At 40.8% G+C, this 27,954-nt stretch overlaps 1 protein-coding gene and 1 long non-coding RNA gene across 3 annotated transcripts in view; one reads left to right on the forward strand and one right to left on the reverse strand.

The window, feature by feature from the left end:
* Window positions 1-27,954, forward strand: part of LOC131404372 (uncharacterized) — a 67,744-nt gene that overhangs the window by 26,274 nt on the left and 13,516 nt on the right. Inside the window, exon 2 of one of the 2 annotated variants that reach the window (XM_058538967.1) lies at window positions 22,919-23,019. The exons of the other annotated variant lie outside the window; for it this stretch is intronic. The gene's annotated coding sequence lies outside the window, so the exon portion shown is untranslated. The remainder of the gene's footprint in view (window positions 1-22,918; window positions 23,020-27,954) is intronic. 2 annotated transcript variants of the gene reach the window in all.
* LOC131404373 (uncharacterized) lies at window positions 1,569-17,414 on the reverse strand. The gene is made up of 3 exons (XR_009219786.1): window positions 17,391-17,414; window positions 8,282-8,440; window positions 1,569-1,763 (listed from the first exon to the last, which is right to left on the reverse strand). It is a non-coding gene; the product is annotated as an uncharacterized LOC131404373 (long non-coding RNA).

Raw genomic sequence — 27,954 nt, forward strand, 5'->3', positions numbered from 1 at the left:
TGATGCTTAACGAAAAGGTAGGAGAAAGCTGAGAAAAAGTGAGACGTGAGAGGAGAAGTGGAAAAGTGCTATCACAGAAGCCAGACCAGAGAGAGAACTGCCAGAGGCCCTAAGAAGTCGACAGTGCAAATCCCACAGAGTCAGGCAAGATGCAGGCTGGAAAGTGCCTTCTGCATTTGACAATTTGAAGCCATTTGTGACCTGGGTGAAAGCAGCTTCTGTGAAGTGGGGCAGGTGGGAGCTTTGCATTATCATCTTCTTAGGGGCAGGGATCATGTTTTCAAATTCTTATATATTTATACTCTTTACCTTTTGCTCCTCTTCCTCATCCTATCCCTTTACCCACCCATCCCCAATAAAACATTATTGTCTGATTTCTCACCTAAATTCCAGATACATTTTCAGCTACCCATGGACACCTCAACCTTGATTTTCCATGGGCATTTTGAGCAAAACAAAACACATTCACTTTCATCTAAAAAGCCTGAATCTCCTCCTATATTCCTTTTCCTAGTTAAATAATACTACCTTTCATCCAGTCCCCTAAGCTAGAAACCTTGTACTCGTTGAATTCTTTCTCTCCCTTACCTTCTACATCCAAATAGTCATAAGGATCTATTGACTCCGCCTTAAAAATATCTCCAAATTCAGCATTTTCTTTCTCCATCTATCACTGTGTACATACCTCTTTTAGGACTTATTTCATTTCATCATAATTTTGTGCGTGTTCATTTTTCCTCCTCTAAATCCTGAGATCCTTGAGAGTAAGGTTGTTCCCTTATTTAATCTTATAACCCCATCCCTAGTACAGTGCCTGGCACCTGGCAGATGCTCAAACATATTTTTTGAATGAATAAATGAACAAGAGTTTTCCTATTTGATATTTGCTTTACTGTCCAGAAGTTTCTGGAACCCTTTCTCTGTCTGTGGTTCTGCCCTTTGTGCTCTCTGATCTGCCTGCCAAGCTACCTCCTTCACTTTAGCTGTAGTTGGGTGACACATGACCTTTGCCTGAAGAAGATCAGATACATTAAACCAACCAGTTATGAATTTGCCCCTCTTCACCCCTCCAATAGGGGAAAACATTTCTCAGATAGGAAGAGTGATAGATAATCTAGTCTTCAGTGGGTAGAGATGTGGGTAATTACTGAAGAGTAATTACTCCTTCTTTGCAGGGATACTATCTTCCCAAAGCTACCCTACTGTGTGGCTCAGAATAGGAACCCAGTCAGTGCCAGTTGAACAGATGAATAAATGAATAAGCAAAAGCTTGAATGCAGAGGAGAAATGTGAATCAGACTCCCAGCTTCAAAGGAGAACCACTTTCATACCACTGGGGAAGATTAGCTTTAAGGACTTTTTAGGAAGACCTATTTTAAAGTTGGGCCTTTAGGTGAGGTTCTTACTAGGGAGATTCTAGCCCTTCAGGCCCCCAAATGTGTGATCATATTCTTTTTAACAGATACTTGAGATAAAAGTGGGTAATATTTCCAGGGACAGGCATATTCCTTAAAGGCGACTGGATGGACACACACAGTCCTGAAGAAATCAGCCCTGTTTGGGGCTTATCCTGGCCAAATCAGGGAAAATAGACAGGACGTGGACTACCTGACACCACTGCCTCAGGCGACCTCCCAGTAGCTGTGTCATTTTGTAGGAGTCAGTCTTGGATTGCTCAGAGTCCCGTATTCACTGGGCCTTTTCTCTGATGCTCTTAAATGAGAAGCCTTGTTTTTTGGCAACTTCATTGACGTCTTTTTCACCTAAAGCAACAAATATAAAACGTTTTTGTTTTTCTTTTGCTGCAGATGAGGAAAGCTGGTATGTTTTCTCAGGCAAATATCCCAACATGCTGTCTTCAGAGGGGCATAGTTGTGTGGACTTGGGCACATCGTATAACCATTCTGAGCTATAATTTTCTTATCTGTCAAATGAAGGGGATGATTGACTTACCCAAATTCTCCCTGAGACCTGCTATGCTGTGATCTGGGAATTCAGCATATTTCCCTCACCAACCTAGCCAGAGAGGCCCTCACCTCTCTGTCTGGCAGGCCCTAGTAGCACAGGAAGCTGAGTTATCTCAGCTGTATTAAGGAAATAAAAATGATATATTGAAACTCTGTATTCACACAAAATAAAAAGTGAGAATCAGGAGAATGGCATGATTATTCCTCTTATAAAAGGTTTCTTCATTTTGCCAATACATTTATTTATTCATTAATATATTTATTTGTTTTTTATCCTCTTAAATTAATCCTCTATCATATTTTGAGGACTGTGCTAAGAGGCAGGTTCCTACTCTTTTTCAGGACTCCTTAAAAGTGTGCTCCTCTAATGTGTCAAAGTAGGGTTCCCTGTGACCAAGGCCTTTCCCTCAGGCCCTCACTTGCCAGGGCTGCCCATGCTCTTAGGAATGGTAAGGAACAAATTCTTGTGGCCAGTAGAAAATGAGGAAGGACTCCTTAGCTCTCATAGGTCTTCATCCATATAAATCCAACCCCAGCAAAGTAAGGGATGAAGGCCAGGAATACCATGTGTGTGTTATGTGCTGCTTAGGTCTAAAGCTCTTGAGCCATCTTGCCAGATGAGCAGGTGGAACCAATCCCTGGCAAAGACAGACTCGTACTTGGTCTCAAGGAACCTGCCTGTGCATTTCCCATCTACCAGGCTGTGACATGGGGCCCACCCAGGTGCCCCCGATGACATAGTGGGTCACAAACATTCCTAGGCATGTCCCATTACAATTAGAGACAATTAGTGGGCAAGAGGTAATAATAACTCACTGTTATATGACATTTGCAGTGTGCAGTCGATTGTAGCATTCATTATCTTTTTTGGTCCTTACAACTCTGAGGTGGGAAGGATTGTTCTTATTATCCCCATTTTACACAGGAAGAAAGTGAGGCTTCCCAGTCTGAGAACTGAGTTTTCTGATGCCAAATCCATTGTTCCTTCCTTCTCCTTGTGCTTTCTGACCAACCATCACTAATGCTCCCACCCTGCAGGTGACGGACCAACTTGACACCACCCTGGGCAGTGTATTCCAGACAGAGGCAGGGTAGTTCAGTGTTTTTCAATCTCCAAAGAGTTAGCTGCAGACAGAGACCCTCATTTCCACCAAAACCTGGGTTGGGAGGAGCTCAGTGATCTGGGCATTGGGGCAGAGTTTGCCACCAGCCCCTTCTCAGGGTGACGTTGAGGTCCCTGGGTTCTTCCTCAACAGGTGAAAAAGTACCATCTTCTCTGCATCCCACTCCAATTTTCTTCCACAGAGAGACTCGGGAGTGATGGGAATCAGCCCCAGGGACTGCCCTCACCATGGGGCGTGGCTGTGGGCACCCTTCCGACAGAGAATTCAAAGAACAGCCCCAACTGCTGATGGTTACCTCCTGAGGAGATGCCACAGGAAGCACGCTCCAAAGGCGAGGAAAGATGCACCTTCCCAGACCCCCGCATGTCTGAAGAGGTGTATAAGCTTCCTTGGTTTTGCCTGAAACTCCTGCACTGGAATCCAAATTCATTTGCTCCACATGCATTTATTGAACATCTGCTATATGCTAGCCCTATTTGTGGTACTGAAGATGAAGCACCATACAAAACAATTCTGTCCTACTGGAGTTTACATTCTAGTGGGGTATAGACTAGAGGCCAGGTTTAGAGTAGGCTTTTGCTGCAAAGGCCCCTAAGAGCCAGGTGACCAATGTGTTTTCATTCCAGCCTCTTCTGGCATCGATAGAAATCACTTCTGGGATAAGCTGTAGCTCAGGTGGCTTAGGAAACTCTTGACCTGAGCTGACCATAGGTGACCAGCCAGTATTGCATCCCAGTTCCCTTAACACCTCTCTAGCAGAAAAGGTCCACAGGTTGAAGGTTGCAATCTTCTGTAATATTTAAGAACAGAAGCTGGGGCTTTGTTTATTGGTTTTTGTTTCCCTCTGATGGAATATTCCAGCAAAGAATATCTGTGTGTATATGTGTGTGTACCAATATATTTATGGAGTCTCTTATTAGACTCTGAGGATAAAAGAGAACCAGCGAGTCCCCAGAACTTTTTTTTCAGAAAACAAAAGTAGTAAAACCCAAGTGCTAGAGCCCAGAGAAGATAGTGTGAGGATTTTCCACACGATGGAAGTTATTTCCATTGTTGTGAAAAGAGTTAAAATACATAATTCTGATAGGGGCAAATATTTGTCACAACATAGGAATTGTAAGGCAGGTAGTTTAATGCATGTAAATTTGTCAGGGTGTTTTTGTTGGCGGGGAGCATATTATTCTCCCTAGAATGGAGCAAGTATTAGATACCCAATAAAGACTTCTTGAGAGCCAACCCCATAGCATAGCAGTTAAGTTCGCACGCTGCACTTTGGTGGCCCAGGGTTCCCTGGTTCAGATCCTGGGTGCAGACCTATGCACCACTCATCAAGCCATGCTGAGGCAGCATCCCACATAAAGCAACTAGAAGGATGTACAACTATGACATACAACTATCTACTGGGGCTTTGGGGAGAAAAAAAAGGAAAAAAGGAGGAAGATTGGCAACAGAAGAGCTCAGGGCCACTCTTCCTCAGGGGAAAAACAAAAAAAAGAATGGGAATGGTCTCCAATTGAAAAAAAAAAAAGACATCTTAATTGATAAGTATTTTTTTTTTAAAGATTTTATTTATTTATTTTTTTCCCCTTAAAGCCCCAGTAGGTAGTTGTATGTCATAGCTGCACATCCTTCTAGTTGCTGTATGTGGGACGCGGCCTCAGCATGGCCGGAGAAGCGGTGCGTCGGTGCGCGCCCAGGATGCGAACACGGGCCGCCACGCGCACTTAACTGCTAGGCCATGGGGCCGGCCCAATTGATAAGTATTGCTGGCCAAGAATATGGTTGAGAGGCTGACCCCATAGGTCAGAACCATAGATTCTCAGAGCCAGAAGGGACCTTGGAAATGTCTCTCCAGTTCCTTCAGTTACAAATGGGAAGGGGAATAAAAGGCAATTCAGTGTAACAGTGATTCGGAGAGTAGGCTCTGGAGTGAGACCTGGGCTCCATTCCTGACCTCATCCCATTTAATAGCAGCGGGGGCTTTTTGCTTTTGAAAATTACTTATTCATTTAGGTCTCAGTTTCCTCATCTCTGTATTGCTGTAAAGGAGTATTGCTATAAAGATTAAGTCAGAAAATTCGTGTAATAAGACAGTCAACACGGTGCCTGGCTCAGTTCATGCAGCAAATATCTTTCTTTTCCGGGAAGGAGAAGTGACTTGCTCAAGTCACACAGCTAGTCAGAGATAAACCTGAAAATAACTAGGTTTCCTAACTCCCTGTCATGTGCTTTTTTCCACTACCACTGCACTATGCCAGAAAAAAGTGGCAAGACAGGTAAGATGTGGGCTTAGTTCAGAAGTGAGTATTATGGTGCCTTGAAGAAAAAAAAAGTCCCTATTACTTATTGATGACTGCTATGTGCCAAGTACTACCCTGCATTCCATATGTGTTATTTTCTTAATCTTCACAGAAACACTACGTGGCATTATTATTATCCCTATTCTAGAGATGGAAAACTGAGGCAGAGGTAAAATACATAATTTACCCAAACCCACGCCTTACTCCACGCTGAGAAGACTGTGATAAGAATGTTGAGGTCTATTAAACATCAGTGAAAGGCAAAGGGACTCTGAACAAGGCTGTGAGTGGTCACCCTTTACCGCTGTCACTGCCCTCAGTGGCTGCCTTTTCATGAGACTGTGATTGTCATTTGTGGAAGGTCTCCATATGATATGAGTGGACCGTGTTGTCACAGAATTTGTTTCATCATATAGGAGAATCTGTGTAGAAAAATGAAGAACCTACTGCCATCTGGGACCAGAATTCTGGAAGCATAAACTATCTGTGCACCTTGATGCCAGGGGATGGTGTTTTATTTCCAGTGTGAAATGCCAAATAGTCCAGGAATGATAAAATCACCCTAGTTTTTCTTATGAACTCCTAGAAGTCATCTTTGTTGGTATAAATGAGATCATTTAGCCTAATTAGTTCCAAGCTTAATTAGCAGTAATTATCCCAACATGGGAGTAATATCCGAGCAGGAAGTGCCGAGTCCTCGATTAGATAGATCTCTAATTGGTGTTACAATATTGTAATTAAAGCGTGTTTGTACGCCTCTGCTGCAGCACACGATTTGTTTCATGCCTGATTAAACAGGGAGACCCAGCAGCCTTTGAGGGGGCCAGGACTTTAGATCTGGCTCGTATAACATGTTAACCCTATGACAAAAAAAGATTTGGGGACCTGCCTCCATGGTCATGGGGAGTGCAGCCCTGAGCCGTGGGCACTCCTGCTGAGAGGACGTGTACTCCGTCTGCTCATCCCTTCCACTCCCCAGTAGCTTGTGCACGAGAACACAAGTATTTGGCTGAAGGGTCACTTTGTAAGTTTTATACTTTGGAGGGCTGCCTCATATATAACCCAGGGGAGACTGTACAAAAAGAACAAATAATAAATAGCTATCATTTATTGAGCATTTACTGTGTGCCAGATCCTGCACTAAATGCTTTAAATATCAAAACTAATAAAATCTGCAGAGAAAACCTCTGCGATAGCTATTTTAGTCCCTATTTTACAGACAAGGACCTGAAGATGAGGGAGTTCCTTCACCAGGCTAACTCCAGGTCATCCTTCAGGTCTCACCTTGAACCGCACTCCTCCAAAAGTCCACCTCTGACCCCTAAGCCAGGTTAGCTCCTTGCATAGCTCCTTGTCACCTTCCCTCACACGCTTTATTATAATTTTATTGTCCATCTTCCCACCAAATGATAAACTCATTTCTGCCTCATTCGCCACGCTATGCCTAGTGCCCAGCACCTAGTGAAGTGCCAGCAACGTAGCAGGTGTTTAACAAATATGAGCTAAATGAATTGTCAGAAGTCACCCAATTAATAGGTTGAGTGATTCAAACTCAGCTCTGTGTGTTTCTGTGGTCTGTGTGTTTTCCATTGCATCATGCTTCCTTTTTTTTAGTGTTTAAAATTCCGAAGTTAACTTTCTAGGTAGTCCAAGTATAATAAATACGTATTTTGAGGAGGGATGGGAAATAGATTTTCTTTCCTCTCATTTCAAAATGCTGTTTTACAATTTTGCAATAGGTCCCTTAACCATTCACCATATTTATCTATTTCATCCTTCAACCTATGCTATAAATTAGAGATTTTTGCCCATACTCAAATAATTGGTCATTGAATCTAATAAGTCCATGAGAATTGGAGTAAACCAGATAGAATTTATGTGCATTTATATATCATTGGATTCTGCAAATTTTTAAAAATGTAACTGGCACTCTCAGAATCTGTATTTCATTGATTCCCAGCTATGGTTTTGGCATACCCCAGGAATGTGCAGTTGTTTTGAACAGTGACACAAAATTCTTAGGAATTTTTTTCTCTAATTAACTTTGCCGGATGTTTAAAAGAAAAGGTGCCACATGATGCATTGTGGAGGAATAAGAGGCAGGCTAGATTAGAATGGAGCCAATGCCTGGGCCAGCCCAGTGGCCTAGTGGTTAAGTTTGGCATGCTCTACTTTGGTGGCCCAGGCCCGGTTCTTGGGCACAGACCTACACCACTCATTGGAACCAACATACAAAATAGAAGAAGATTGACAAAGATGTTAGCTCAGGGCGAATCTTTCTCAAGCAAAAAGAGGAAGATTGGCAACAGATGTTAGCTCAGGGCCAATCTTCCTCACCAAAAAAAAAAAAAAAGAAGAAAGACAGAAAAATAATGGAGCCAATGCTTTTAAAACTTCAGAAATCAACTGCTATTTCATCTTGGTCACTGCTGCACATATTTAGGGATTAAGAAGTTCAACAAGAATATTTGTTTATTCATTAAAATTTTTTTTGAACAAGTAGATGATACTTAACACAAAGTATAAAATTCATAAAAAGTATAAATGAAAATGCCCCCTTCCACCTTGCCTCATCCCAGCCACTTCAGAGATAACCAGTTTTGCACATATCTTTCTGGAGACATTCTATGCATGTGAAAATATATACATTGTAAAAGGTATTATTTCTTGATAAAACACCATAGTGCACATTGAATCATAAAGGTGAATTAGCTCACTTCCTAGTCCGGGCAAAGACAGGACATGAGAATGAGAAATGCAATACATAGAAACCCAAAGCACAAAGCTTTATAAGTCTATTTTCTTATGAAACTATTACTAAACATCATGATGATATATTGAAATTTGAAATATGGTACTACTAATGAATGAGAAATGCTGCTTGACTTACCATGACAATGACATCATCAAGGGTGAGTCCTGAATCTTCCTGGGGTTTCTCTTCTAACTCTTAGGATGATGTTCCTCTACAGTTGTTTATTCAATACCAGCATAATGAGGCAGTTATGCATTTCACTCACCAGTAGCAACTTACTGCTGGTCCCTGTCACTAGAGGAGTTGGGTGAGAAAGTGAGGATGAATTTATGCAAATCTGGTACCATCAAAAGAGAAATGTCTTTTTATTTATTTTTTTATTGATGTTTTAATAGTTTATAACATTGTGAAATTTTGGGTTGCACATTTTTGTTTGTCCATCACCATATATATGTCTCCCTTCACCCCTTGTGCCCACCTCCTACCCCCATTGCCCCTGGTAACCACAATACAGTACGAGAAATGTCTTTTTATATAAAGGATATCATCCTTTATTGTGTGTGGGCAGGGCTTGACGTATATCTTGGGTGACTATTTTAAGTTTCCTGCAGTTATTACACTAATATTTGGGAATTGTTTCTTGGCTTTTGAATAACTAGAAATGATCTAACCATGATATTAAAGTAATTGGATTTGCCTTTTTACAAATAACAGATAAACCGGGTTAAAATAATTGCAGTATGAGTATCTTATAATACCCACGGAGTGCACTAGCCAAGGTCATCATCAGCTTACTATAGTTTATATTTAGAATTTATTGAGCCCTGCACATGCTAGGCTCTGTAGAAAACCTGGTGCCCTGGGAATTGATACTCTTAAGTTATTTATCATCTCATTTTGTTTATCAAAGACTTGCCTATAGTCCCTGTGGCTTTTCTTTTCACCAAGGGCTTACCTTGGATGGCAAAAGACTCTGATGCTTCTTTTATGACTGTGGAAGGCTCTCATGACGCTGAGTAGAGTGTGATTCTCTTCTGAAACATGCCTTTGGCAAAGAAAAAGACCAATGCAGTGGAATGTTCTGGAAGCATCATTTAGGACCACAATAACCTTTTGTCTTTATTTTAAATTTTCTGTTCCATTATGTCTATAAATGCACTTGTATTTTGTGTCCCAATTTTTGGCTTAGAAAATATAAGCACTAGCGCTGGAACAAAGTGGCTCTAGTTTGGGGCCCAACCCTCTTTGCTTTTCTTACTGGAAAGGTAAGTTTTTGCTTTGTTTCTCCGAATCTTGATCTTTCCATTTATAATGAGATGTTGGACCAATTGATCTCTAAGGCCCCCTTTGTCTTTGGCATTTTACCAGTATGAACTTTGGAGCAGTGCTTCCAAAGTTTTTCTACCCATTGTCTTTTTTTTTTTGTGGGTTGTTTTTTTTTAATGTCGTCATGAAATCAAGCTCTGAATGAATGTGGCTATCATCAATATGATGAATCAAGACATCATGTCTATAAAGACAAACTCTAAATTTTTTTGCAATGTAAGTGAATTGATTGCTTCCCTTTTACCCAGCTTAAATTTAGAAAACCTTCCCCCTCTGTGAAACCCTAATACAGTTTGAGTTCTCCTTCTCCAAATACATCCCCTCATGGTTCCTGACCAGCTTTTCTTTGCCATCACAACATTTCCAAGAACTTGCTTTTCTCCTCCTGCTGCCTAATAACAGTCTGTGTGACTTACTTCAGTTATTCCCCTTTCACCATTAATAAATTTAGTTAGTACTTACTACTGCTGTTTTAGGGCAGGGACCGTGTGATATCCATCTTATTGGGCTTCCTGCTTTCTATGCCGAGTGCTTTGTACATGTTAGGAATTCAGAAAATGGTGGAACTGAACTTCTGACAATTCCTACCCATCACATCCTTCAGACCTTCCTCCACAGAAACCTTTCTGGACTAACTCAATTTAGACTTTGCAGTCCCTTAATGTGCATTCCATAGTACTTGTGTACCCATTGTTTGTATCAATTAACTTACGTAGCTATTTGTTCTAGTGGTTCCTTTTAAAGTATAAGCGAAGTATAAGGGAAAGGTACCCAGACTTAGAGTCAGGAAACTTGGGTTCTATCTTTGCCAATTCACTAGTTGAGTGACCAAGGACAGTCATTCAGCCTCCCTAGGTTTCAATGTTGTTGTTTAATCTAAAAGATGGAGGGAGAGAAAGGGTGAAGATGGATCAAATGATTCTAGCCTTAGAATTTTGATTTTGACATATTGGTTCCCTAACAAGATTATAAACTTCTCAAAGGTAAAGAATTTCCTTTTTCTACAATGCAGAATAGATACACTGTTTGACCTAGACAGTGCTTAATAAATTCTTCCTTAGAAAATGACTGCTGTTCTACCCTTCTGGCAAGAAAGTTAAACCCAAGAGTGCCCTTCTCGTATCATAGCCCATGGCCTGAAAGGGCTCTCGGATCCACTCTGGGAAATGCTCTTCTGGACTCGTATATCAGCAGCTAAGACCAGTACACCATATTAGTCATGAAGTTGAGGAGTACACCTAAGAGCTTTGCCTTTTTAAGTAAATGTGTTTATGGTTTGTGCTGCTTTCCTCAGTAAGATCATTTCCTTACAAGTAATGAGAGCTGTGTGTGATATGGTTGAAATCCTGTCCCTCGGCTGAGATGGAGAACTCACGTGATGCTGAGTGAGGCCCATTATCCCAACGGCAGTCACAGGAATGCTAAGTCTGGCAAATATTAACTCGGGAACCACAGGAGCAGTTAGGAGACAGCAGTCTGCCCACCTTCCTGAACGCACCACTTTTGGGGTATTTTCTGATTTTCCTTTCCTTGGCTTGAGTATTGCATTTATTTCCCCTTTCATTCATTCTTCTTTCTCCTCTCAAAAAAAAAAAGGCAAAAACAAAACAAGACATTATATTTCTTCCATTTGTCTCCAACTGGAAACCCTGATGTTCTCACTCATTTCAGAGCAGAAAGCCTTTCCTCTTTTGCCTAAGTGATGTACAGTACGTCTATTCATTCTTCCTGCCTCCAAGCCACAGGCCTGGGTATTGGAAGAACTCTGGAGTTTCTGGAAACAGACTCTCATGCAGGCAGCTATGGATAGAATAGATGGGTTGTGAGAGAAGCTCAAAACCATTCCTGTGTGCTGAAGAAGGTTTCCTTGGAGGAAGAGAAGCATGTAATATTTTTCCATATGGCAGAGAAGGGAGTGACATATTAGGTGGACGAAAGCAAACGCACATCTGAATGTATGTAAAGAAAAGACTTCTAACTAGAAGGGAGGAGTTGTGGTTTAGGTTAAAACCACAAAGGAAGTGAAGGACGTTACCACCTTCCTCTTTGTGGGTAGAAGATTCTCCTTTGGCTCATCTCCTGGGCTCTGTGAGGCTGAGTCTTCCTATAGGAATATGTTTATTGCTCCTACCTTTCTAGAAAAGCACCATGCACAGTGGTTTGTGGACTTAAAGAGTTTAGACTTGATTTTTAAAGCATAAACGTGCCATAAATTATCCTCATTTCCTAAACCTACTGTCCCAAACACGCTTCCCTCATCTTGAATAGAACAGCAAAGAATTAAAGCTCTCTGGGAAATGAAGAGAAGGAAAAGCCTTTTCCCAAGTGACTTAAGCAATTTCTCCACTTGACTTGAATTCTCTTTTGTTTTCCTGGAAGAGACCTTCTGACTAAGCTTTGAGTTAGCAAAGAAAATTATCAGTAGTTGTGTTCTCCTGATAGCAACATGAGGACTTCCTATGTGCCAGGGATTTTCCTTATATTATCTCTGAACTTCCAAAAGTTCTGAGAGATGGGTTTTATTTTTCTCATTTTTATAGGTGAGAAAATTGAGGCTAAGAAAAATCAACTCGTACTATGATCTTGAACCTTGAACTCAGGTGTGTTTGATGGTAATGCTTGTGCTCTACCCTTCCTCTCCTTAAAATGTGGGTTTAGAAGTATTTCAGCCACTGATACCACCAACTTGGAAGTAAGATTTGAAACCTGGCTCTGCCCCTTATTACCTAGATCACCCTGGGCAAATTATTTGACCCATCTAGGCTTTCAATTCTTAGATAATGTTAGGAAAAAGTCCTCTTTATTGGCTTCTTATTAGAATTAAATGAAGCAACTGATATAAAGGTGTAGCATATGGACTGACATACAGTAAATGCCCCAAAAGATAGCCATACAATAACTGTGTATCGGTCAGGTTCCAGACCAAACTGAAGGAGTTGAAGTTTGCTTGAGGGAACCTCCATTTCCTTAAACTGCCCTAACTCTCCTCACTCTCACTCTCTGCCCAAAGGTAGATTCAGGTGTCAATGGCTACATTAACACTTGGAAGAGAGAAGCCAGACCTCTTCAACAGTAAAACAAAAGAAGACAGCCTTAGTTGTCAAATTCTGTCCTTCTAAAGCTTGAGACATGGGTTGGTTTTTGGTTTATTGTTTGGGGGAAGCTGGGGGTGTTGGGAGGGTAGGAAAAAGAAGCCCTCTAAGCACCCTCAGCCACACTGTGCACAAGGACCTAAGGCAGCCCTTTAATCTCATGCTTCTTTTTCTGGATATGTTCAGTGTAGGGTCAGTCGTGGATTCCAGGTCTCAGCTGCTTTTGATCAGAACTTGTTTTTTCCTCCTGTGGTGATTTTGAATGAATTTTAGACCCTCGCAACTTTCAGTTGCTTGGGTCTGTTATTCATTGCAGATTTTGTAAAGATTTTACATCTACGTTATATTTGAAAGGGTTTTCTTCTTCTCTGACTATTCTGTGTGAACTTCAGATTCTGGATTTTCTTTCTGGTTTATTTTAAATATAATATGAGTGTATTTTCCTAATTACAAAAGTAATAACTATTCATTGTAGAGAATTAGAACAAAAGGATAAAGAAAAAATTTAATCACCCATGAACTCAGCATCTAGGGCACTAGTCACATTTTATTGCATTTCCCTCTGTCTTTGCTCTAAGTACGTAGATGTTTCTATCTATATAAATTGTATGTACGTATATGTTTTGCAAAATTAGGATAGGACAATGTATACATTTTATATCTAGCTTTTTTCACATTACTTTATATCATGAGCATTTTTTGCATGTCATAAAATATTTTGGGGGAAAGATTTATGGCTGCATAATATTTCATTGTATGAATGGACCAAGGTTTATTTAACCATTCCCATTCTGCTGGATGTTTAGATGCTATAAATTTCTGTTTCCTCATTTCCTTTTTTCTTATCAATAATTCCTAGAGAGGGAATTACAGGGCAATTAGGGAAAAAAGTATAAACTTTTCATTTTTTATTTTAAAAAGTATTTGTACCTGATTATTTTAATACTGACAAGCCTGTGTATGGCCTTTTTAAAGCCTCTTTATACATAGTGCAAATTAATTTCCAGGAACATTGTAGTACAGGGCAAACTACAACCCATGAGCCAAAGCTGTCCCATGTCTGTTTTTGTACAGCCCATGAGCTAAGAATAGTTTTTACATGTTTAAATGGGTGGGGAAAAAAATCAAAAGAAGAAGAATATTTCATAACACATTAAAGTTATATGGAATTCACATTTCAGTTTCCGTAAATAATGTATTTTGGGAACACAGTCGTGTTCATTCATTTACATACTGTCTGTGGCTGCTTTCACCCTACAATGGCAGAGCTGAGTAGTTGCAACAGAGACTGGATGGCTCCCAAACCCAAAAATATTTACTGTCTGCCCTTTACAGAAATAGTTTGCTGACCCCTGCTTTAGTATGTATTTCTACAAGTTGCATATAAGAGTGTTCAATTGACCACACACTGAACACTGGGATTTTCTTATTCTTTGTTAATTTGAACAAGTGGAGAAGTATTTACCAAGTGTTTACCATGTGCCAGGCCTTCATAGAAAATACAATCTACTTATTATTTCTTTGATTACCAGTTAGAATGAATGTTTTCATAAGTTCAAGTGACTTTTTTCTGTTAATTTTCTGTGTGAAATGTTAAATTTCAACTCAAGTACTTATGTTTTTCATATTGCTTTGTATGAGCTCTTTATATACTAAGAATACTAACTTCTTTTCAGTCATATTTGTTGAAATCCTATTTGTTGGAAATATTTTGTTTCCATTAGGTTGTTGGCCTTTTAGTATGGTGATTTTTTTTACATACAGAATTTTACATTTTCATGTAGTCAAATCTATTGAATTATTTCTTTTTTTCCTTTGATTTTATTCTAAGAATATCTTTCCCTGTCCCCAAGGTCAGATAAACATTTATCTATATTTTCTTTGTTTTTGTTTTTTTGAAACTGATTCATTTTTATATTTATCTCTTTAATCCCTCTGGAATTTTTTATTATATGATGGGAGACAAGGCTCTTAATTTTTTTCCAAACAGTAGAACAATTATTCCAACCTTATTTCTTGAGTAATCCTTCCTTTCACTACTTATCTGTGATGTCACCTTTGCTAAATTCTAATGTATCCTGAGATGTGTTTCTGGCCCATACTCCAGTTCTCTCTAATGCGAGAGTGTGTGTGTGCATGTGTGTTTCATTGTTAATTCCTCATGGATGTCCACTTTGTTGTTCCTGATTAGGCTTGTATAGTATACAGAGCCTGGCTGGATTTTTGGATTTATATTTTTTTGTTCCTCCAGTGTATTACTCCTTTACAATTGTAAATTTCAGTAGCATCACCCCTTCTCATGGTCAATTTGTCAGGAATGCAGTATAAGCTTATCTCCTAAAAGTACACAAATGGTAAGGAACCTTCCCACCAAACAAGAGATAAAGGCCAGGGCCAGCCTCGCACGTATGTGACCCGTGAACCATAGTACTCATTCATAACCACTCCAGGTGACAAGGGCTTTAGCTTTGTAACCTAGAAGGTTGGAGGTTTTCTGGCTGAATAGTATCAACTGGCATAAAAAGAGCAAATCTCTGGAAGGGGTTCCCAGAAGAGCTGTTACATGATGCACGGCCCCTAACCTTCTGTTAACGGCTCACCCCAAGCCGACCTTGGTTCACAGTGGAGTTATTTCATTTACCAGGTGTGAAAATTGGATTTTACCACCGAGGAGGGGAGTTATTACCTATCAGGCCTGCTCTTTAGGGGAGCGGAGATTGTGGTGGGATTTATTAAGAGATTTGCTATGCATGGAACATATAATTAGAGATGTTTCTTTAAAACGGATTTGCAATCTTTGTCATTTTAGAAGTGCTATATTTTTCTTTTAGTTTTTCTGTCTGACAGCCTTCTTTTCGTGTAGGCTGCACACATCCTACCTAGGATCTGAATATTTTATATGGCACCATTCTGCCAAGAGAGGGACCTCAGGGGTGTGACAAAGAGTCCAGCTTAGGGAGATGGTGGGGACTGCCTGTAGTTTGGATGCTGATATTAGTCACACATTGATACTAAGAATTGGAGGCGGGATGATAAAGTAATTTTCATGTTGATTAATTGCTGTCTGGTCTGGGCCCCAGTTTGATGGAGGTATTAGGGTCACTCTGAGACTCTCTAATGAGGGAATTCTTGAAAATCAAGAGTTTAAATTTAATCACCTGTTAGAAGCTACATAGCCTGAAAGTTAGTATCTGGTTAACCACATCTGCTTTTTAAAAAAGACACCTTGTTTACTATCATGGTGAAGAAGGTGGCTGAATTTATTATTGTTTAGCATTTCCAGCACACTTTGTTCTCGCTGAGTGCCTTACACTTATTTATGTATGTATATTGGTTGCTCTCCGCAGCACTCTCCTGAGATGAGTGGGTGATAAGTTTTATTATCACCTGCTTTCCCAAGGAGGAGGAAACGGGAGCTCCTGAAAAGAAGGGACTTGCCTGGGTTTACAGCTCAGAGTTCCCAGTCCCCTTGTTAGGGGATCTCAACAAGATGGCGAGAAAGGCAGCCCCCGCAGCCTTCCTCTGCCCCCTCCCAGACTTGGTGTGCCTCGTCCTATATCCCACTAACCACCTTGGGTTCTCCCTCAAAATAAGAATCATCACTGTTCTTGGCCTTTGACTCTGCCCGCACTTTACATCTCAACACATCGCCTTCCTCACAGAGGCGCCTTACTCGCCTCTTTTCTTCTAAAGGCCCTGCTGTTTTCCTCCCTGCCCAGCTCGGATCCCTGGAGTCATCCGTGACTCAGCCCCTCCACGCACTTCAGCTGCCCAGTGAGCCGTGTAGATTCTGTCACCCAAATGTCTTTACATTCGTCCCTTCCCTCCTCTTCCCCCTGCCACTGCCATAATTCAGGCCCGCACTACTCCCTACCTGGACTACTGTAACAGCCTCACCTGGGTCCCCACACTGTCCATCCTAAATTCTTCTGTCCCCTAAATCTTCCTTAAGCACGGCGTTAATAAATACCGCTCTGCCTCTGGGTCCGTTCTCAGGAGCTGCCCGTTGTCTTTCGATTCAAGTGCAGATTCTTACCCTGCATTCAAAGCCCACCTTCCTTTTTAGCCTTCTCTCTTAGCCACTAAACAACCTCGTTGCGCATCAAGATCGCCTGGGGAGCTCGGTAAACAGGTGCCTGCCCCGGAGAGGTTCTGATTTGGCGGGCCTGCGCTGGGCGCTGGCACCTGCGCGGTTAACACGCTGCCCCGCCCCGCCCTCAGGTGCGTCGGTGCCCCCCACTCTGGACCACGCACTGGTCCTGCGCGGTTCTAACCAAGCCATGTGCTTCCAGCCTCTTCGCCTGGCTATGCTGATCCTTTAGCCTGAAATACTTCCCTCCCCGCCCCATCTCCACCTGTTGAAATTTTTCTCGTGCTTTAAGGCGCAGCTCAAATATCTCCTCCTTCAGGAAGCCTTTTCTGATTGTTCCAAAGGGATAGGATGCAAACTCCTCAACATTAAATTTAAGGTCCTTTCACACAGTACAGCCCCGCTTTACAATTCCAGTCCCATCTCCTGCCTGTTTCCTGCACTATCCCTAAGCTCCCACTGAAATGCAATCTCAGAAAAGGCCCTTTACACATACCTCTGCCAGGAATGCGGTGCCCTTCCCCCTCCTCCCTTCCCCCATCTCTCTCTTTTTTTTTAAACTTATCCTACTAGGCTCAGCTCATATGTCACTTCCTCCGTGCCACATTCATCACGACCAACAGTCTTTCTAGACTCCCCCCGCCCCCAACGGCCCTAAGTCACTCCCTCCTCTGTGCTTCCTCGGCCCTTTATACCCAATAGAGAACTCAAGACAGTAGCTTACTTCGTGGTTTACCTGTTTAACCGGCAGTGAACTTGGCTAAGGTTGTATTCTGAGGATCTGGCATAGAGTCGATACTCGGTCATTCCTTCTGGAATGCATGCGTGAAGGAGTCTCTTTCCTCCCGAGCCATCCCTCCCCCAGGACGATCTTTGCTCTTTGCACTTCTCCTTTCGCATTTTTCTTCCCCCGTCTTTTCTGTGCTTGTTTTATTCCTCCTGCTAGAAGGCCAGTACCCTTGAGGGCAGAAACCTTGTAAGATTTCACTCTCTATCCCCAAGCCTGGTTCCTTACCCGTGGCAGGAGCTCAATAAATGTTTGTTTAATTGAATTGTAGGGTGTTGTGCTCAGCTAGCTGCTAAACAACCCCGTTTAAGGGGTTAACTAATAACACTCGGAGTTCTTCTCCTCTGGGGGCATTTGCATTTTAATGGAAATCTTAAAAACCCGAAGGAAATGTTCTCTAATGGTGGGATTGCAGGCCTTGTAGGGAGGCTCATTTTGGTGGTGCTGGATGGGCACTGGGGAAAGTCCTTCCAGCCCAGGAGTCCCTCCTCCAACTTTTTTGGACCCCCTTGGGCAGTCTGCTGAGGCAGAATAATGATTTTAAACACATAAAATAAAATACATAGCATTACAAAAATAGTTATAATGAAATATGATCAAAATATTAAAAGCATCAAATCTGTGATATAGTGGTGCATGTGCTTCTTCATTATAGCAATGATAGACAGGTCCACTGGCAGATCTAATAATACTGTGATTTTGTCATCGTGATGAGTGTAAGCAATATTTGGGATATCTGCCACAACTGGAAGGTGATGTGAAAATATAAGTGATTCTGTTGGTGAAAAAGTCACAAACTGCTCATACCTTGATCTATTGCCTACATTCATAATTGAAGGAAAAGATAAATTTCAGTTAGAAGTTGGTGAAAGTAAAGGTATATTTTCCCCCCATCCAAATTCTACCCTTAGTCTCCACCATGGACCCGGGATTAAGACCTTGCTTAGCTGACCCCCCTCACCCATATGATGTGGTGGTGAGTGGTCCTGAAGCCGGTGTTGTTCTGACCCTGGCTTCTGTTCTCCACTGCCTCCACTGTTTTTCTGTCTTCCACTGCCTCTACTTGAACTCCCAGATTCTTTTTTTTTTCTTTTTACCCTTTATTTTCACAACCAAGGATGGTAGTCTAAATTTCTTTCATTTACACTAGAAGTGTGAAAGAAGAAGAAACAAAAAGGATTGTCAAGGCTTGGGAGAGAGAGGGGATCTTTAGTCCCTAGACTGGGAGGGTTCCCTCCCCAAAATTCTAAGTGCAGAGTGGGGTGGAGTGAGGCCGGGAGGAGGAATGGACCCCGCATTCTGAGGTGGGGAAGCAGTTGCAGAGTTTACTTGAGAGTCTCTCCTGGCTCCTTCTAAATTCAGAAGTCAGTACTGGGGCCAAAGAGCCTGATCCTAGGGGTGGTCCAGCATAATATCCACCCTGCTTGGTGGTTAGTGACTAAGTGAAATATCACCGCTCTTGAAACACCGCACTCCCTAATGCTGATGTTATTTCTAATTTGGGTAAAAGTGTTTGTGCCGTTCTCTTTTTAGCATCAAAATACAGGGAACATATTCAGTCCATTCCCAGTTATCCTTGTGTATTTTAGCCACTTGGAGGCAATTTTCTCCCAGATAGATTTACCCAGCTGTTTGCCATGCTGTGGGGCACATACTTCTGCTCTCAGTGGGTGCGTGCTTAGAGAATACAAGTAAATCTGAATATTAGCCGGACATGTTGCTACCAGAGTGAAGACCATATTAGCCCAGGCCAACCATCATCCCTGCCCCTAATGGTAGTGACACCAAAGGTTTTGCCCTTGACATCTTCCTTTGCTCCTGGGTGCCTTTTCCTTGCGTGGCTCATTCATTTTTATTGCTTCAGCTGTCACCTCTGCACCTCCAGCCTGCCCTCTCACCTGGCTGGACATCCCCACTTCAGTGTCCAGTGGTCACCTATAATTCTAAAACTTAACTCTTTCTTCCTTAACAAACCAACTTTACCTTTCTAAAAAACAGCTTTATTGAGATATAATTTGCACACCATAAGTTCACCCATTTTAAGTGTATGACTCAATGATGTTTTTATAAATTTACAGTGTTGTTGCAGCCATCACCAAAATCCAGTTTTAGAACATTTGCTTCACCCCAAAAAGATCCCTTATACTCATTTGTAGTCGATCCCCATTCCCACCCACACTAACCTGCTTTATGTCTCTTTAGATTTGCCTTCTCTGGACATTTCATGTAAATTAAATTATGTAATATATATGTAGTCTTTTGTGTCTGACTTCTTTCACTTAGCATAGTGATTTTGAGGTACATCAATATTATAGCTTGTAGCAGTACTTCGTTCCTTTTTATTGCTGAATATATTCCATTATATGGATATACCACATTTTATTTATCCATTCATCAGTTGATGGACATTTGGATTGTTTCCACTTTTTGGCTCTTATGAATAATGCTGCTATAGAACATTCACATACAAGTCTCTGAGTGGACATATGTTTTCATTTCTCTTAGGAATGGAATTGCTGGGTCATATGGTAAACTTATGTTTAACTTTTTAAGAAACTACTAAACTGTTTTCAAAGGTGGCTGCACCATTTTACAGCCCACCAGCAATGGATGAGAGTTTCAATTTCTCCCCATTCTCACAACACTTGATATTGTCTGTCTTTTTAAATATAACCATCCCTAGTTGGTGTGTAGTCTTATCTCAGTGTGGGCCAGTGTCATTTTGAACCACTCCCATTTCTAACTACAAAACCCCCCATTTCCACCAATTTTATGGCTAGAAACCATAAGCTATTCTTCCTTCCCCTATATTTACATGCTGTAGAAGTGAGCTGCTATAGTCTTCCTCCGATAGTGCTTGGATTTGCCACTTCTTCATTCCCCCTTACACTACCCTACCTGGGTCTGCATCATCTCACACCTAAATTTCTGCAGTCTTCCAGCTCCTCTCCTTGCCAGTTGTAGTTCTTTCTTCAAATCTTCCTTCTTGTAGCTGCAGATTAATTGTTAGAATATTAACATGAAAAGGGCATGCATGGACGTAGAACCAGGGGATCTGTGTTCTAGACCAGGAATCACACTCATTGTCACATGACCTTGAGTTAGTTCTGTAACTTACCTGAGCCCAACCTCCTTCATTAAGTCACTTAACCTCTCTGAGCCCCAGTTTCCTCGTGTGCAAGGTAGGGATAATAATAGAGCCTATCTGATAGAGTTGTTATAAGGCAACCATACAATCCACGTAAAGTCTTTACTTAGCACAGTGCCAGGTGTCTGTGGAACACTCAATTAGTGCGGGCTAATATTATTATTTTGATGTTGTTTATGACTATTATTATTCATTATAATGGAGGTATCTTCCAAACCTATCACATGGTTATCATAAGAAGCAGATGTGGCTGTGAATATGAAAATGCTTTGAAGAATGCCATGCAAATTGCAGTGGTGTTATTTTTACACAGTTTTTCCCTTGCTCAAGGAGAGAGAGAGAGGCAGTGCAAGACAGCAACAAGAACATAGGCGTTGCTGCCAGTCTAACGTTCAAATCTGGACTGTGCTACTTAACAGTTGTGAGGCTTGGGCAAGTCATTTAACCTCTTCATTTTGGTTTTCTCATCTGTAAAATGGGTATAATTATAAATCACATTCAGGATAATACTGTAAGGAAGGTGCCTATTCCATGAGCGGTGTTCAGTAAACTGTGGCTTTTTTTTTTTTTTACCTCACAGTATATCCTTCTTGTATACTTTCTCTAAATTACGTTCTGTGTAATGAATTCCCACCTTATTTAACCAACTGTATTCCCCACTGCATCCCAACACCCCCACTGAAGGGAGGCTGTAGTGTGGGGCAGTTAAGAACTTGCACCTCAGACCAACTTGGGTTTTACTCTCAGCTCCCACTTAGCTACATGACTTTAGGACAGTTACCTACCCCTCGAAGCATCTGGCCCCTCAACTGTAGAACGAGAACAGTTCATACCTCATGGGTTATTATGTGTATTAAATGAGACAATATAAACATAGGGCTTAGAATAGTACTTGGCACATGCACGTACTAAATACCCAGTAAATGGCAGCTGTCACTCTGATGATTTGTAATCACCTTTACTATTATTTTCTGTCCACACATTTGCTGTTATCCTCTCAGTCTCTGGCTTGGCTCCTTGTCTCTCCCTCCTGTGTCATCTTCCCCTCCTGGAACAGCCCAAATCCTGTTTTCAAGGCCCAGTTCAACTTCTGAACCTTCAAATTATCCCTTATTACTCCAGAATCTACTCATTGCTTTTTTTTTTTTCTGAAAGTCCACAGTTTGCGTCATATCTGTAATACAATTTAGGAATTAATTATTGTTAAACTTTTTCTTTTGTTTCCTCAACTGGACTGTAAGATTCCTGACAAGGACTATTTCTTCAGTGTCTAATGAAATTCTCACTCTACTTAATTGGTGCTAGACACATATTAGGTGCTTATTAATTTTTGATTGACAAACAATAGCTAAGAAAGCAAACATGTAAAAGTCATTATGAAATTTTAAACCAGGGGTTTCTTGATCACCTGTAGAGTCTTCTTCCTTGATATAAATCAAGATTGATCCTGAGCAAAATTATTTATTCCGAAACACAGCCCGGAGTGGAGAAAGGGGCGGTGGATGAAGAGTCCCAAAATCAAGGCCAGCACTGTTAAGTTAGTAAAGCTTGTCTTTGCTGACACAGATGACCTTGTTTTTGTTTTCCTCATCACTTCTTGGCATCTCTCTCCAATCTCACCCCTTCCTCCAATCCTAGAGGACCTACTGCGCTCAGAAAGCTCTCCAAGTATCTCCTTCTAGCTTGAATTTCTGGAGAAGATTCTCCGAGCTTCCAAATTAGCTTTTTCTTTCTTCCCCACAGTATTCCCTCTGTATAGTTAGGAGTTAAGGAAGATAGCAGTCTGGCCAGATAAATTATTAAAATAAAACAGAGCTAACCCTTTATTGTGTTACCCTTCCCAAGGGCTTGGGGAAGTGACATCATAAATCCAAAGGTATAAATTTCTAATGGCAGAATTTAGAGTGTGTTAGGAGAGTTGAAGAGATACTAGTGAGTGAGATTTGGTGTGAAAATAAGGGAAGTATTGAGGAGATGGCCTTTTCAGTGCTCCTAAAATCTTCCCTAAGGCCAATCCCACTGTGGATAATCCAGAGACAACCAAATGTAATAATAATAACCAACTTTTATTTGGCCCTTACTATGTGCCAGGCACTGTTCCTACATGTCTACATGCAGTCATTCATTTATCCTTCATGCTACTCTATGAGGAAGATATTATCATCACTCCACTTTATGGAAGAAAAAACTGAACAGTAGAGGGGTTAAGTAATTTTTCTAAGGTCACATAGCCCTGTAATGGCAGAGCTGGGATTCAAAGCCAGGCAGTCTGATTGAGAGCTCCTCCACCCAGGAATGGCTCTGTTGAATCTTGAGTCTCCCCTTATAGGCATTCTGGGAAAATGGAAGAGCCAACTTCATGAGAAAAACCTAGATATTGTCATCATCATCATCATCATCATCATCATTATCATCATCACAGCAGACAAGGTGTTGTGCCATTGTGTGCAGGACACTGCACAGAATGCTGGGAAGACAAAGAAGCATCCTGCCCCACTGCATCCTTGAATCAACCTGACCCCTGACCCCTTCAGGTTGCCTCAAATGCCTCCACTTCCACGAAGCAGTTTCTGCTCACCTCACCCAACCCCCAAATATGTATCTCCTCTGATTGCTATTTTACTTTCTGCCTGTGCTCTGCTATTTATTTATTACTTTCTGTCTTGTATTGTGGTTATTTATATACATTGTCATATAGCTGAGCCTTTGCACACTGCTGAGTCCTTTGCCTGGCTGACTCCTACTCATTCTTTAAAATTCCGCTCAGGTCTTATTGCATTCCCTGACTCTGCTGTCTGGCTTAGATACCTCTCCTCTGTGTGCCCCAAACACCTGGTATTTATTCATATCATAGCACTTATTATAATTGATTATAAATGTTTACTTGTCAGTATTCCTAACTAAACAGATCCCAGATCCCAACATCAGGGAACATGTCTTATATTTATTTGAATCTTGAGTACTTTGCACAATACTTGACACAAATTAGGCACTTACCAAACTCTTTTCTTTTAAATGAATGAATCTTTCATATATGTCTGATTACACTTTGAGGATAAAATTGGATATCTGATTCATTTTTGTACCCCCAAGATGCCCTGCACTTAGTAGATGCTCAATAAATATAGCAATGACTAAATGACTGCAGCACACAGAAAGAGGTAAGATTCTGCTCTCAGGATATAGGGGAAGCCAGGAACTACAGTGAAAGGTAGTGATATTAAAAGTTTGCATATCTAGGCTATGTCCTAAAATTGGTGATATAAACATTTACTACTGAAATGAATGAAAAAGAAAATAATATTTTTTTTCTTTTGTTTGAAGTTACTTGACTAGTAAAATGCAGACCAATATTCAAACCCAGGTCCAGGTGACTCTAAAGCCAATATTGTCCCTCTTGTACCACATTGTTGAGATCATTGTTCTTCTGGGCCTAGATGGGCCCAGAAGAACCAGTAGAGCTTAAGTGATTAGAAAGCAGTAGGCACTTCAGGAACCATAATGTATATAAACAGGCTGTTCAGAAAGGTCTATCTGGAAAGAGCATGGGGAATCGACTGAGGAAGAGAGAGGCTGGAGGCAGGAATGTCTATTTGGAGGCTATTACAACAGTCCCAACTTGGGGACAGAAAACAAGGAATTGATTTAAGGAGGAATTTGTGGACACTGGTGACTGAGAAGATACATAGACAGATGGACATTCTGAGTCAGGATTACTCCAAAGTTTTGAGCCTAAGTGAAAGACAGTGAATTCAGAGGTGAGACTTAATTTTGAAAGATGGTGAGTTTGTTTTTTGACATGTTAAGTTGACTTCTAGATGGGCAAGCTGAGTAGGTAGAAATGTGGGATTTAAGCTCAACAGAGGCCTGAGCTAGACCTGTAGATGTGTTGGTCATCTGCAAAGAGGTGACGGCTGAAGTTATGAAAGTGAGAGAGATATCCGAGGGAGAAGTGGAGAGAGAAAAGATCAAAGATCCAAGGTCTTTAAGGAACATTCACAATTAGGAGATGACAGGAAGAATTTAAATCAATGAAGAAGACAGACCTCTATGAATCTATCTGAAGGAAATGAAATCACTGTCTTGAAGAGATCTCTGCACCCCAACGTTCATCGCAGCATTATTTACAATAGCCAAGACGTGGAAACAATCTAAGTGTCCATCAACAGATGAATGGATAAAGAAAATATATACATACATATACATGTAGTGGAATATTATTCAGCCATAAAAAGAAAGAAATCTTGTCATTTGCAATAACATGAATGACACTTGAGGGCATTACGTTAAGTGAATAAATCAGACAGAGAAAGACAAATACTGTCTGATCTCATTGTATGTGGAATCTAAAAAAACCAAACTCACAGAAAGAATAGGTTGGTGGTTACCAGAGGCAGGAGGGGAATGGCCAAAGGTGTTCAAAAGATACAAATTTCCAGTTATAAGATAAATAGGTTCTGGGGATATAATATACAGCATAGTGACTATAGTCAACAATACTTTATTGTATACTTGAATGTTGCTAAGAGAGTAGCTCTTAAAAGTTCTCATCACACACACAAAAATTGAGGTGATGGATGTTAACTAAACTTAGTGTGGTAATCATTTTGCATTATATACATAAATCATTATGTTGTGTACATTAAACTTATTCAATGTTATATGTCAATTATAGCTCAATAAAATTGGGGAAAGGGAGACAACAAAACCAAAATATCATCATATCTTGGAATTCAAACTATAAGAGCTTCAGAAAGGAAAGGATATTCATTGGATGGGTTTGGCAATTAGGTTTGGCCATATCGGAGAGAGAATTTTGGTAGGATGGTTGGGTTAATTACAGAGGAGGAAAATGAATTGTGGAGGCAGAGAATGTAGGTTACCCTTTGGATAAATTGAGAATAAAAAGAAAGGGAAAAAAAGAGTATTGGTGTAAGAAAGATTTTAATGAAGATACTAAAGCAAAGGGTAAGTAAGTGGAAGAGAGTTAACTGAGCAAAACCCTTAGAGGTGGGATGAGATGACAAGGAGGAGAAGTAGTGGATAAAATTTGGAATAATTTCTGTGGGAAATGATGTAGGAGGCAATGAGGATACATAAAAGGATTGCCAAGTAAAATGTAATAAAGTTCAGTTGAAGTTTCATTGCCTGAATTTTGGTTGGGATCCATTTTCTTGGTTTAATGTTTTTTCTAGTAATGTCTGGAGCCCAGGAGTGGAAACAAAGATATATGGGTACATCTCAGCATTAGGAATTTCCATTGCTGGAGTGATAGGTGGTCAAGGATTCCAAAAAGGCAATGTGGCTCGTGAGAGCAACCTGGATGCAAACCATGGAGGTGAGGTCAAAGCTGCGGTGGCTGGGTAGCAGTTCCAGAGAAGCTGGGATGAGGTTGATTATGGGAAGTGGGAAGAGTCCAGCAGTGAAGGCAGACCCAGGAAAAATAAAATAGGTGTATCTGAAAGGCAAAATTCCTAGAGAAATGTCTAAGAGAAGAAAATGAAATGAAGTAGTAGAAGTACTTACACAGAATTATTGTTGGGAAAGAGGTTAAGAATAAGAAATGAAATAGTGAATTAGTGGAAACTGAAAAGGAAAAGTGGCATGGGACTATAAAGACAGATGTGAAGATCTGGCATGAAGATCAAGAGATTTAGGGAGAAATGGTTAGAGCACATGGAAAACTTAGATTTGTTTCTTGTTAAGCCATGATGGACTATGGTTACATTGGAAAACTGGGGCAGGGATCAGCATTTGTACATCAGTCATTAATGGCTCAGGAAATAGCAGGCTAAAAGTCACAAAGCTTGACTTTTAGAAGGCAGACATTGAAGGTAGGAGGCACAACCATATAGGTTTGAATGTGAAAATAAAGGGGAAGCATTGGTGGTACCTTCTTAAGAGATCTGCGTGTCACATCACAGATCTGTAAGAGCTTTCACAGATAGGGTGCCTCTAATTCCCAGATTAAAAGAAGCAGATATATGGTGACACAGAACAATACCCAAGCTCACATCATAGTGCCAATGGCCCCAGGTGGAGCTACAGAAAGGAAGGAGGTGGGAATATTGATTTCTTCCTTACAAAAGAGACACTTAGCCCTAAATTTTCCTGGCAGGGATGAAATTCTGAGACTTGACTTAAATGGACTTAAATGGACTGGTGAAAGCTAGGATAGGGAGATTTGTTTTTCCTTCACGGGTAACGTAAAGAAGAAATCATTTCCTGGCTATTTTATTACAGCATTGGGCATAGCACTATGGAAGTCAAGATGCCATCCCATTCTAATCTTTCATTTTCAGTCATATATGACTCTCTTGGTAGTTGTCCTTTGGGGTTGAAATTTGCCAGTTTTGGTTTGGACAATGAGGTAGATGAATTGGTAAGAAACAGTATAAGCAGCAGGAAATCATGGACAAACTCAGGGCTTTAACCAAGGCAAGAATTTGTTAGGGCCTCTTAAAACTCTAGCGCCGGCTGGCTAAGTGGGCTCAAACTTTTTGAGCCTTAATTTCATCATTCCGAAGGTAGACCTTCATGTTCTCTCCTACAATAATAAATAGTTAGGAATGAACAATCCTTGGAAATTAGAACAGTGCTGTAGAGTGTTGGACTTAAATTCTAGTCCTTAAAAATGGGCATTATCTCGGCAAGTCATTAAACTTCTATGTCTTCGAATTCTCATCTATAAAATAGGAGGGGGTTCCTTCCAAGGCTAAAATTTAGGTATAAGTTTATCAAGAGCTGAGGGAACAAAAGCATTTTTTAACCTCTTTTATTTATTTATTTATTTATTTATTTATTTATTTATTTATTTATTTATTTATTTATAAGGAAGATCAGCCCTGAGCTAACATCCATGCCAATCCTCCTCTTTTTGCTGAGGAAGACCAGCTCTCAGCTAACATCTATCGTCAATCCTCCTCCTTTTTTTCTCCCCAAAGCCCCAGTAGACACTTGTACGTCATAGCTGCACATCCTTCTAGTTGCTGTATGTGGGATGTGGCCTCAGCATGGCCAGAGAAGCAGTGTGTCGGTGTGCGCCCGGGATCCAAAGCCGGGCCACCAGTAGCGGAGCGCGCGCACTTAACCGCTAAGCCATGGGGCCAGCCCAAGGAACAAAAGCATTTGAAAGAGGAGTTTACAGGTACAAAGGACTGGAGGCAAACTTAAATAACACATGTTGTGATTAGTTGAAGAACTAAGAAGCCAACCTTATATCATCCATGTTAGCATCACAGTGAGTGCTCATCATCATTATGAGAAGCAAATTTCAGAAAGTGAAAAATTAAACCAAGATCTCTTTAATCTCAAAAGCCTGTATTTTTAACAATTTTACCATTTGGATTAAAAAAAATGATTTAT

The sequence above is a fragment of the Diceros bicornis genome, chromosome 4 (assembly GCF_020826845.1).
Source record: "Diceros bicornis minor isolate mBicDic1 chromosome 4, mDicBic1.mat.cur, whole genome shotgun sequence".
In the NCBI taxonomy this organism is placed as follows: domain Eukaryota; kingdom Metazoa; phylum Chordata; class Mammalia; order Perissodactyla; family Rhinocerotidae; genus Diceros; species Diceros bicornis.